The sequence below is a fragment of the Watersipora subatra genome, chromosome 2 (assembly GCF_963576615.1).
Source record: "Watersipora subatra chromosome 2, tzWatSuba1.1, whole genome shotgun sequence".
Taxonomy (NCBI): domain Eukaryota; kingdom Metazoa; phylum Bryozoa; class Gymnolaemata; order Cheilostomatida; family Watersiporidae; genus Watersipora; species Watersipora subatra.
In genome coordinates this window covers 58,372,563-58,383,808 of record NC_088709.1, presented here as the reverse complement: position 1 = coordinate 58,383,808, position 11,246 = coordinate 58,372,563, and the positions used below count along the sequence as shown (strand labels likewise).

Below are 11,246 nucleotides of genomic sequence, written 5' to 3'. Positions count from 1 at the left end.
AGATAAATAATTTTACATAGTTTCTTGTTGAAACTAAAATTTCAAAGCAATAAAAAGGTTTTTTGTTTGTGACACTTTAGAAATACAAACTAACAGTTTTTGAATAAATTGTAACATTTGCTTACAACAGTTTGTCTATATATCATTGAAGTCAATGAATAGCAAAAAAATATTGTCTTTTCATTGTTACAGTACGGGTTTAGGTTATAAATAAATAAGCTAGTTTTTCTTACTACCAATGTTTTGTAATTGCTTTTGGTAATTTTAGTTTTCTTTGGTTAACCTAATTTAAAAAACCTGTTTTAATGTATTGTATCATTTGTTGTGCAATTAATTCTAAAAGGCTCATGATTTTACAGTTTATGCTCTCTTTATGTAAAACTCAAAGCTTAGGCAAGGCATAAAACAGTATATTTTGAGATTTAAATCTAATATATAACTACCAATATTTTAAAGTGAAGCTTATTCACAATAGCTGCACAGTTTTGTGATTAACAAATAATTGAAATTTGATATGTTAAAACGCTAAAACCACGGTAAGTGAGAAAAAATGAAATTGGACAAAAAACAAACCAAGAATAACAAAAACTATAAAGGTTGTTAAGGCGGCATTAAAACTTGATTGCTTTTTATGTAAAACTTTGGTTTGTTTGCTAATAAATTAAGGTTTTATCAACAGTTTCTTGCAATTATGCATCTGAAACATAATCTGAATAAATTAATATAGCTTTTTTAAAAGAAAGCATATATTTCAGTGACAAGAATTTTAGATGATGAAATTCAGTTTTAAATATGAAGTAAGTAATGCATATATATACAATAAACAATTTATAAGTAATAGCTTACAATACAAAGGCAATCCGAGATGGTAATACATATTTTTCTTACCGATTCTGCATAATCGTAAGATAATAGTGATGCTGAGCCTGAAACCTCATTCAGTATAAAATCACAAGGATAAGGAGAAGGGCTGTTGCTAAGGACACACTGAGAAAAGTTTTTAAACCTAAAGGAAACCTTCTCGACGCACCTAAAATCAAAGTTTATATACACTGCATCCAAGTAAAAGTTTTTTTTATGGCATTTCAAAAAAGAACCTTGCAAAGTCTTACCAGCTTTGCTCAAACATTAGCACCAGATATTATGAGGCCTAATTTGTAAAAAACTTATGAAAGTCTTTTGGGCACGAGCATTTAGGTTATATATGCTAGTATGTAGCAGTGTCATGCACCAAGAGAGATTTTCAGGTGTAAAAACTAGGTTTACAATTATTCTTAAATAGAGAAATGTAGTTGTGAGATGCAGTGGTAGAGTGCTTGTCAAGGAACCCGAATATCTGGGTGTAATGTTGGCGTGGCACAATATTTCTTCCTAACACTCTGAGAGTAGCTTCACACAAAGGATTAAAAAAATGGACATGTCTCTTATTATCGTAAAAATTAATAAATCTAGCCTTGACATTGTGTGCTTCTGTTAGTCGCCAGGAACATTATGCATTTCCACATTTTTGGTTAAAGTTATCTAGATGTTTTGGCTCATATGCAATTGGTTTAAAGTGATGCCTAGCTGCTAAAGTCTTATATCTAAACAACTCTGGCTCCAAAGAACTAAAATATATTGAAAAAATAAAAGACTTAGTAAAAAAGCTAGGATAGTTGGAAAAAATTTTGATTAATACGCACTAGCACAAACTAAAAAATATTTATAAGAAATTACTTGAATGACATTAAGTTATAAAAAAGCTCATATGTTCTGGTAACAGCTGCATTTTAATGTTTTCAAAAACTGTGTTTGTTACTAATGCCCAAAGCCCAAATAAAGCTATGAAACTTTAGGCCGATTGACAACGCATGCGTAATATTGAAAAAATTACTTGCTTCTACCAAAAAGTCAGTGTTAAGCTTATATATATAAATCTCAATGTTTTTTGTTTGCCTGTTGTCTGTCTGCCATAGTAATAAAGTTTTAGCAGTGAAAAATCACCTTCGTACCGGATTTGAACTCACCAAAATCACAAGCCTACTAACAAGCTCGCATAATCAGAAGGCTAAGCCATTCTTATCACACCAATTGTTTTTACCATATACTGTATGCCTTTTTTGCGATTGGACATGGCAAGTTATTAATTAAAACGATGCATCCTCGAGTTATGATGGCCCTGTTATAAGATTTTTTTGCTTTATAGTATTGGACATGACATCTTTTGTCTTTGCTATATGAGGATGAACTTTTTTGAATTTTTCTGCCATATGATGTCAACAAGAAATTCTCTCAAAATTAAAATGCTGCGGCTGGTGTACCGATTATGACAAAATGAAACAACTTTCGATATGGTATTAGCCAAAATCTTTTCCACAAAGATTGAAAGAGAGATGATGCTGGCTCATTATAAGTTTTAGTAAAAAAAACTGAAAACAGATGATTAAATGTTAGCCTAGGACAAAGTTGAAGAATCGTTTAGTAAAACACATACGACTACTTGGCTTTAAGTAAGTGTTTAATGAGCTAAATTCATTTAAGTCAAATTTAATGTTTGTGTTATATGTCTGTCTCAAAGTTGAGAATTTTTTACGGTAACATACTGCCCATAGTACGTTGCAATGTTACATTTTCTTGCAGATCATAACAACTAAATACACTAAAGTTACTGCAGGTAAACATAGTTATTAAGATTAAAATATTATTTTGTTACTAATTGTTAATGTGTACATGAAATTTTGATTATTTTTACTAAGGGGTGTTTACAATAGACAATTACTGTGGGTTTTTATACCTCTCTATAGAACATGTTTGTCTTACGATGCCAACACTGAAATGCGTTAAAATCATACAATTGTATACTAAATAGGTTTTCATTGTAATCGCAGCAAAACAGAGTTTAATTAGCCTTGCTAATTATTAACACCTTTACATTGAAACACCATTACAGTTGTTTTATTGTTATCAATCGGGCAAAGTGCCTTATTCATGATATGAAATAAATTAAAAGCTAAAGTTGTTTAAAAAAGTTTGAAAACATTTACAGTTGTTTTATTTTTTTTCCTAATTTATTTGAACTGCACAAAAAAAATTCTCATGATATGAAATTTGAATGTTAGGATGGTAACTGATGTTATATGTTGAATACATGTAAAAATAAATTTTCTGTAAAATATTTTTTTATTACAACGTCAACAACGGGCATTCATCTTGACTAGATTATAATAGGAGCGGTGTTCGTTTGTCTGTCTGTCTGAAGCCACTATAAGAGTGTTAAGTAGAAAGATTCCGTCAGACAGGATAAAACTTTGGCATTCGATTCATAGACAAATCACGCCACAGCAACGCCATTCGGTTGCCTCACAGCTTCAAACAGTAACTCATGTTTGTTGCGCCGTGTAATACGGGACACCTCATTTCTGCAAAAAGCAGCATGATGTGGTTTTAATAGGCTTCATACAAATCATTTTTTGATTAAGGAATAGTTAATTAATTATACTATTGTATCTGTACCTGAATAAAAATAAACAATCATTTGCAGGCATTGAGCTAATAAAAATATGTTGAAAACCAATCCAGAAGTGTTTCACTTTGAAAAACTTTTTTTATCGCAGATGATTGCTTTCAATGACTGGTCGTTCCAGATGCATTACAGCTTCGAATTTTTAATAATTTAACATCTATAATGGACTGGATGATTTTCAGTAGTGATCAATAGTACTACCGAGAGTTGCTATTCATATTCTGTCAGTAGTAATAATGCAATAAATCGTAATAATATTGACAAATCGTCCGACTTGGACACGCTCACAGTCTCTTCATAAATGGCCTAAAAAGTGTTCACTCCTATTCAGTACCGCATTTATGGTAATTTTCATGGCATCAACTGATGTAAAAGTTTATGTTTAATGATTTATTATCAAAATATTTTTCATAGGCCATGAGGTTCATAAGATATGAGGACTTATCTATCTTCTCATTTCTGATAACTGCTCCTATCGAATATTATTTTTTACGGAAAGCGTAATGGCCTGGTAAAGAAATTCATTTGAGAGAAAAAGAGTTTTGTGGACATACTGATCACCCATTACAATATTTTACTGCGCACAAGACTACCGAGACTACCGAGCATGTTAGTAATAAAAACTTTGACAATCCTACCCTCCTGCTTGTAGTGTGTTGTCTTTAAAATAGAACCGCGGTGTCTCTGCGTCATTTATGGGAATGTTTTCATCAAACAAACCCCATTTCAGCTTGGCAAACTCTTTGACCACCTTCTTAGCTACAAAAGAGAAAATATAACTTTAGTCCTGCAAACAAAATTGTGAATGGTAGGTAGAGCTTAACAGCTTGAAAAAGTCGCTACACCTAAATGCCAATTTTTCAGACTTGCATTATCTTTATTAGCATGGCTTGGTTAAACTACAAAAAAAGTCTTTGTAGCTAACATCTGTGCAACCATTTTTGTGGTCATTCAAAAATCAGTAAAAAGATTTAATGGGTGCTGGTTAAAGAAGAGTTTAGCTCGTGTCTCCTATCATGCATTTTAAAGAAACCTCTGTGAAAACCAACAGCACCATTTGAATAAGATCCCTTAGGCCATACATGTGTAATTAAAAATTCTCTTCTTGTCAAATACTAACCTTTTTCTATTAGTCTAACTAATATAAAAAACTTTCTTGTTTCCCCTTTTGGGATTCGTCCCTAAAACCACCAACGTAGTGTGACATAATATAACAAAATATATTTATGTTATAATGAAATATAATTTCCTTAAAACTAGTAAAGTATCAGTCTGATGTACTCTATCTGATTGATAGATGAAGACTCAAAATTTTAATTGTGTTTTTATTTTTTTGTTGGTTGACCTCAGCATAGCTGGTGATTAACCAATATTAAAAATTGAGTAAAAAAATTTTTTTGTTGGCATATGATTGATACAACCAATTTTGGCAGTATTATATGGGTTTTGAACCGAAAACCAAAAAATATACTATCTATTATGCATGTACTTTGTATATTGAATACAGCCTAAAGTGATATATAGTAAACAGGGTGAACAGGTGAAATACATAGATATGCAAATTCAATTCCACAAATGTAATCTAGAAAAATATTTTTATCGACACATATATCATAAGTTAGACAAAAGCTTGTGAAATTTATTTGTATCAACACTCGTATGCAAGATTCTTTTGACAGACACAACCTTTTTACATACTAAATTGAGCTCCGTTTTGGTATAAAACTGTTTAAGTTTATTTTGGAGTAGCCATTGTTTGATGATATAATTATAACTATTTTCTAGTTTTTTTCAACCTAACTGGCTTTTATTAAAAAAGTGAACATTTTTTATGTGCACTCATAGTAAAATGTGCAGGTTTTGTTTCATATTAAATGTTCATTCAGTTACCTGGCTTGTATGTTTTGTCGTTATTTGATTTTTTAGTAAGATACTCTGGGGTGAAGTGGATAAAGTCTCCCTCTTGTCCACAGCCTCCAGGTTGAAGAGTATAAGGTTCATTTCCATAAGCAAGGTTAGCCTCTGCCACTATTATTCTTGCTATCTTCACCGTCTCTTCTTCTTCAGGCTAATAAAAGCAAAACTAAGCAACGTTTTATTTGCAATATTAAATTAATTTAGCTTGGCTGAATTTAGTTCTATGTTTAGAGCTTACAAGTCTCTAAGCCTAAGAAGCTTAAAGACTCTTAGCCATGATGAAAGTTAAAAATTATTTTACTATAGAGAAAAAGAAGGCTTTAGAACTTTTTTTTAGCTATATGATTAAATACATCCTAGGTATGGGAAGCTGGAAACTCACTACAAGTAACTATGTTGCGTTTCATAATTTTGTTGCTCGGCAATATAGCAAACCTCAAACATTTAGATTTTTTAGGTAAAACTGAGTTTTTCCTCACAATTTGTGTATAAAATATATATTATAATTATATTATAAGATAGTATAGTATATAATAATATATTATGAAATATACTAATATATGTTGTATAATATATATACCATATTATAACATAAATAATGATACTATAATTATAAATATTATATGATTATATTGCATCATAGTTTTTCATATTATGTTACAGTATATTGTATTATTATTTGTTATGTTATTTGATAATATTTTATGTTTATATTTTATTGTTTTGTATTGCTTTTTACTATTAGTATATGCTGAAGTAGAATAGATTATGCTATATTCCAATAGGCTATACTATGCTATAAATGTTATGTTATTATGTAATGTATTATGGTATTTCTTATTGAATTACACTGTTTTACAGCAACATAATTTTGTAAAACGTGCTAGATCAGGCTTTACTATGCTTTATTATCATATATTTTGTGAAATTACTAATTAATTTCATATGTCATATTATATTATTTTGTATTTATATTTTGTTTCATTTTTTGTTATGCTGTGAGTAAGTTATACTATACTATACGGTATTTTAATTTATTTTATTACATTATGAAACAGCGTATTCTATAATACTATAATATACTATCTGATACTACATACTATGTATTAATACGGCATAATATATTAAATTTTATTACATTAGTCATCTTTGTGTTAGATTATAGTATATCCCAATATTTTATTTTTCTTATATCGTATTGGATCCCGCGACCAACACGTAGAGGCGACTAGGTCGGCTTACTCTACCGGTCTGCATTCACCCTTCACAGGGGCTGTGTACAGGTTGCCCGTGACCAACACGCGGAGGCGACTAGGTCGGCTTACTCCACCGGTCAACATCAACCGCCTTACACAAGGGATTGCTCCCTGAGTGGTTCTATACTAGGTCGACAAGGTCGACCGGAGGTCGACGGGGTCGACAGTGTTTCTGTGAATTTACTCCCACAGCACAGTCCATAGACTAGGTCTTTGGAGTTAGTTATGTGCTTGGTGTGGTTCTGATATCGCGCAAGGTAACAGAAAGAGTATGGTTCCCAATGCAATGCATATATTTGAACAACATAAAAGAGCCGAGGCTCTGCCTTAAATACATTCGATTATGCAAATAAGGAAGCAAAGACCAGCCTCCTTTAGGGGCGTGGTTACACAAAGGAAAAAGGGAGCACAACTCCAAATGATACAAAGAAAAGGGATGGCAACATAACGTTTCCATCACACACGCCGCCCCTATAGACGACCATCGGCTATATAAAAAAAAACAAACCAAAACAAAAGAAGAATAAAATAATATAAGAAAACACAAACTAACTGAAGCATACCAAGAAAAATAGGAATAAACAATGTCTTTCACGGGACTCGGTCGCATCTTTTATTGGGTCGACATCCGGTTTGCCAATTCTTCTAGACGACGGGCCGTCCGTCTGAGGTTAGAGGCCTCTTCCCGAAGGACGTCCACCGTGACTCGAGGTCGAATGTCTCCCAGTCGGCTCTGGACGCTTCCGACCGTCGTTAATGCTTTCCTGGGAGCTGGTATGGGTCTTTCCACTTTGAGCGGACTACACCGCTGGCCTATCCGCTTTTTCTTCGGGGGAGAGGGAAAGGGCGCTTGGGGCCCTCTTCTCACAGGCGGCTTCGCCTTAACCGGCCCATAGGGCGTAGGTTTCTCGAAGGCCGGGGGGTTAATCAACCGGACTTTCTGGCTCCACGCGGGGTAACTGGCGCGGTCGACCTCATAAATCTGGATGCCCGTTCCACCGTGGGCTTTTCGTATCTCCACATCCCTTATTCTGGATTGATGTTTCGCGATGGAGTCCCTTGAAGTCGAATTCCGCCCACATTTACAAAAGAATCTAGTAAAATGCTGCGCGATATGAATCCGGCGCCGTCGGGGGGTGGACAATAGTTGTTGACACAACGGGCAGTTGATAACGTCTTCCCGGCATAATCTCAGTATCTTTCTGGCCGTTTCTTCAGAGACCCACTTGGTCGGCAGGCGAGAGTTTGGGGAGAAATCTTCCTTCAGGGAGTTGGACTCCATATCGTCCAGCGTTTCGTTGGGAGCCGGGTGGAGTTCCAGTGGAATTATTAGTTCTGGTAGTAGAGGCAAGGCTCCGATAATTGGAGAAGCCTTCTTTATTGTTTCCTTCGTCACTTCCATAGTTAGAGGAGGTACAGATGTGTATGCTTCGAGTTGACAGCAAGCAATGAGCGCGCTCTCTCTGGTTTCCAAGATGGCCGCCCTCTGACCTTGACCTCTTGCGGCTTCTCCTAATTGGACAGCGCTGGTATCATAGTCGGCTAAATACGCAGGGGGCTTTCTGATTCGTTGGGGCCGCGGGGTGTTTCCAGCCCGGGCGGTACTAGCCTGAGCTCCTACGTTTCCTGTGGTTCTTGCTTCATCGGCCGTCAATCCGCAGCCAGGGTTGGGGCCAGCCCTCGAGTTAGGGTTGCGTTCCCCTGGAGAGACCAAGGAATCTTCGCCGGGAAACCGAAGTGATTCCAATCTTCCCGGCGATTGTGGTATTGGTACATCCATTAGTCGACTAGGCAGGAGTGATTCTGAGATAACGGCATCTGGATTATCGTTCTCTCGTGGTACTCGTCTCCGGGGGTGACCTCTCATGTTGGGACGTCGGGCAGGTTCGACTTCAGCTGGGGCTCGTCCTTGTTGCACCGGGCTAGGGCGACAGAGCCTTAACCTTCCTTCAGCTTGAGTGGATCGCTGACCATATCTTTCTATTTCATAAGTATGATTTTCGTGACTCCTTAGTACGCGATAGGGCCCCACATACTTGGCCGCTAATTTCGGATTTTCCCCTTTTCTTCGCCGCTTGCTTAGCAACCATACGAGGTCACCCTCATTGAATAGCGGAGGCTCTCTCACATCGGTTGATACAATTTCCTTCTGTCTATCTCGGAGGAGAGTATGGGCTTGCATCAACCGGTTTTTAACAGTCTGGACATACTCGTGTATGCTCGTAAATGATTCCAACCTGTTTCCATATAGCAACTGGTCAGGAAGACGAAGCTCTCGACCCAACATCAAGTAATTTGGTGTTTCCTTGGTGGCGGAGTGCGGTAAGCCTCGCAGCGTCCGCATGATTTGCGGCAATAACTGATCCCAGTCCTCTTGTCCTCTGCCCAGTAAAAGGGCTCGTAGGGAGTCACCCAGTACTCGATTGTTTCTTTCAACCACACCATTCCCTTCGGGGTGGTACGGAGTGGTCCTAGATTTGTCGACTCCCCATAAGTCACACAACTCTTGAAACAAAGCGGACTCGAGTTGGCTCCCCTGGTCGGTGTGGATAATTTCTGGCAGACCGAAGTAACTGAAGACTCTCTCGTCCAAGACCTGAGCTACCGTTGGGGCTGTAGCGTCGGGGATAGCTAAGGCATCTGACCACCGAGTGAAATGGTCAGTGAGCACCAACACCCAGCTATTCCCTCGAGGGGTCTGAGGTAGGGGTCCCGCCAAGTCTACGGCTAGACGTTGCCATGGCCTCCCGGCGTACAGCCGTTGTCGGTTCCCGGAGGTCTGGCCCTTCCCCGTCTTGGCCCGCTGGCAAACTTCACAAGAGAGAACTGCCCTCCGGATATCTCCAGCCATGCCCGGCCAGTACCAATCCAGTTGGACGCGTTTCAAGGTCCTCTCCACACCGCAGTGCGTTTGTTCGTGGGCTTTCCACAGGATCTCCTGTCTCAGCGTTTGGGGGCATACCACCACCACCCTTTCTCACCCATTCTGAGTGAGATGAAGGGTCAATACACCTGATTCGTCAAGCTGGAGCTGGTGGAACATCTGGGCCAATCGCTGCAACTCGGGGCTGCCTACTTGTAGCACGACCTCTTCTATTCTTTTCCGGTTCCTGACGGCCTGGTAAATTACCCCTAGGTCGGTAGCGGGTCTCTGTTGCAATGCCCGTACTTCATCTAGCAAAGTTTGCACCACTGCCAACAGTTCCGGGACCTTTGGGACCGTGATTTCATCAGTTTCTTCAACGGGTCCTGGTTCACCTGCCATCTTGACGGCCCGTAACCGAGGGTTTTGAAGCTTTCTGAGAGGGTCGTCCAACACTCCCGGTGACCCCGCACCGCATGGCAGCCGTACTGGAACTGGGCTGGCTGGTGTGGGAGTCGAGAGGCCGGACCCTGGTGTATGTCCGCTGCTGGGTAGTCGAGGCCATTCGTCTTCATCCAACTGGCGGGCACTGGGACTGGGTCCTCCTGTACCTCTTGGTGGCTGTACTGGAACTTGGTCCACTGGTACAGTAGTTTCACAATTTGTCCCTGGGGTTACTAGAGAGTCACACACTTGTGACCTAGTTGGCCCCCGGTCCCGCTTCTCAATGGCAGCACACTGCCGGCAGTCGATGCACTGTCGTCGACTCAATCCATCGGCGTTACCGTGCTTAACGCCTTTTCGATGGATAATTCGATATTTGTGCTCGGCTAGGCTCTCCAGCCACCGGGCCTCCTGGCAAGAGGGTTCCTTCCTCCGGTGCAACCAAACCAAGAAGGCATGATCTGTCCGGATAGTAAATTCTCTGCCATATAGGTAGGGCCGGAAATGTCGGACAGCTAGTACGACTGCCAGCAACTCTCTTCTAGTCACGCAGTAGTTGCGTTCGGCGGGGGAGAGGGTCTTTGCTATAGTAGGCTGTAGGTCGCTCTTTGCCTTGCTGGACCTGGGATAACACAGCCCCGGTCCCTACGTTACTAGCATCGGTATCGAGCACGTAGGGTAAAGAGGGATCAGGATATGCCAGTACTGGAGCGTGCGTCAGTGACCACTTGAGCTTAAGGAAAGCTTCCTGTTCCTCTCCCTCCCACTTCCAGGGGACCCCCTCGCTTGTCAACAAGGTGAGGGGTTTGGCGATCGAGGCGTAGTCAGGTACGTATCGGTGATAGTACCCAGTGGTACCCAAGTACAACCTTAACTGCGTCACATCCTGTGGTGCTGCCCATCCACTGATGGCCTGAATCTTCTCAGGGTCGGTAGCCATTCCAGTGTCGCTGACTATGTGGCCCAGGTACTTAACTTGGGTCTGGAACAGACTGCATTTAGAGGGCTTTAGTTTTAACCCGGCTTGCCTCAATCGCTCCAACACCTCTGCCAGCCTAGTCACGTGACTAGAGAAGTCCGCCGACATGACAATGATGTCGTCCAGGTACAACAGCAAAGTTTTCCAGTGTAGCCCTTGGAGGACGCGTTCCATCAGCCGCTGGAAGGTAGCCGGGGCGGAGGTTAGCCCAAAGGGGAGCACCTTCCATCTCCATAACCCACTGCGTGTGGCGAACGCTGACCGTTCCTGGGCCTCGGCAGAGAG

General features: G+C 39.6%; 1 long non-coding RNA gene across 1 annotated transcript; it reads right to left on the bottom strand.

The window, feature by feature from the left end:
* Positions 1 to 925: 925 nt before the first annotated feature.
* Positions 926 to 5,529, bottom strand: LOC137388832 (uncharacterized). Its single transcript, XR_010978034.1, has 3 exons — positions 5,393 to 5,529; positions 4,141 to 4,261; positions 926 to 1,030 (listed from the first exon to the last, which is right to left on the bottom strand). It is a non-coding gene; the product is annotated as an uncharacterized lncRNA (long non-coding RNA).
* Positions 5,530 to 11,246: the final 5,717 nt, after the last annotated feature.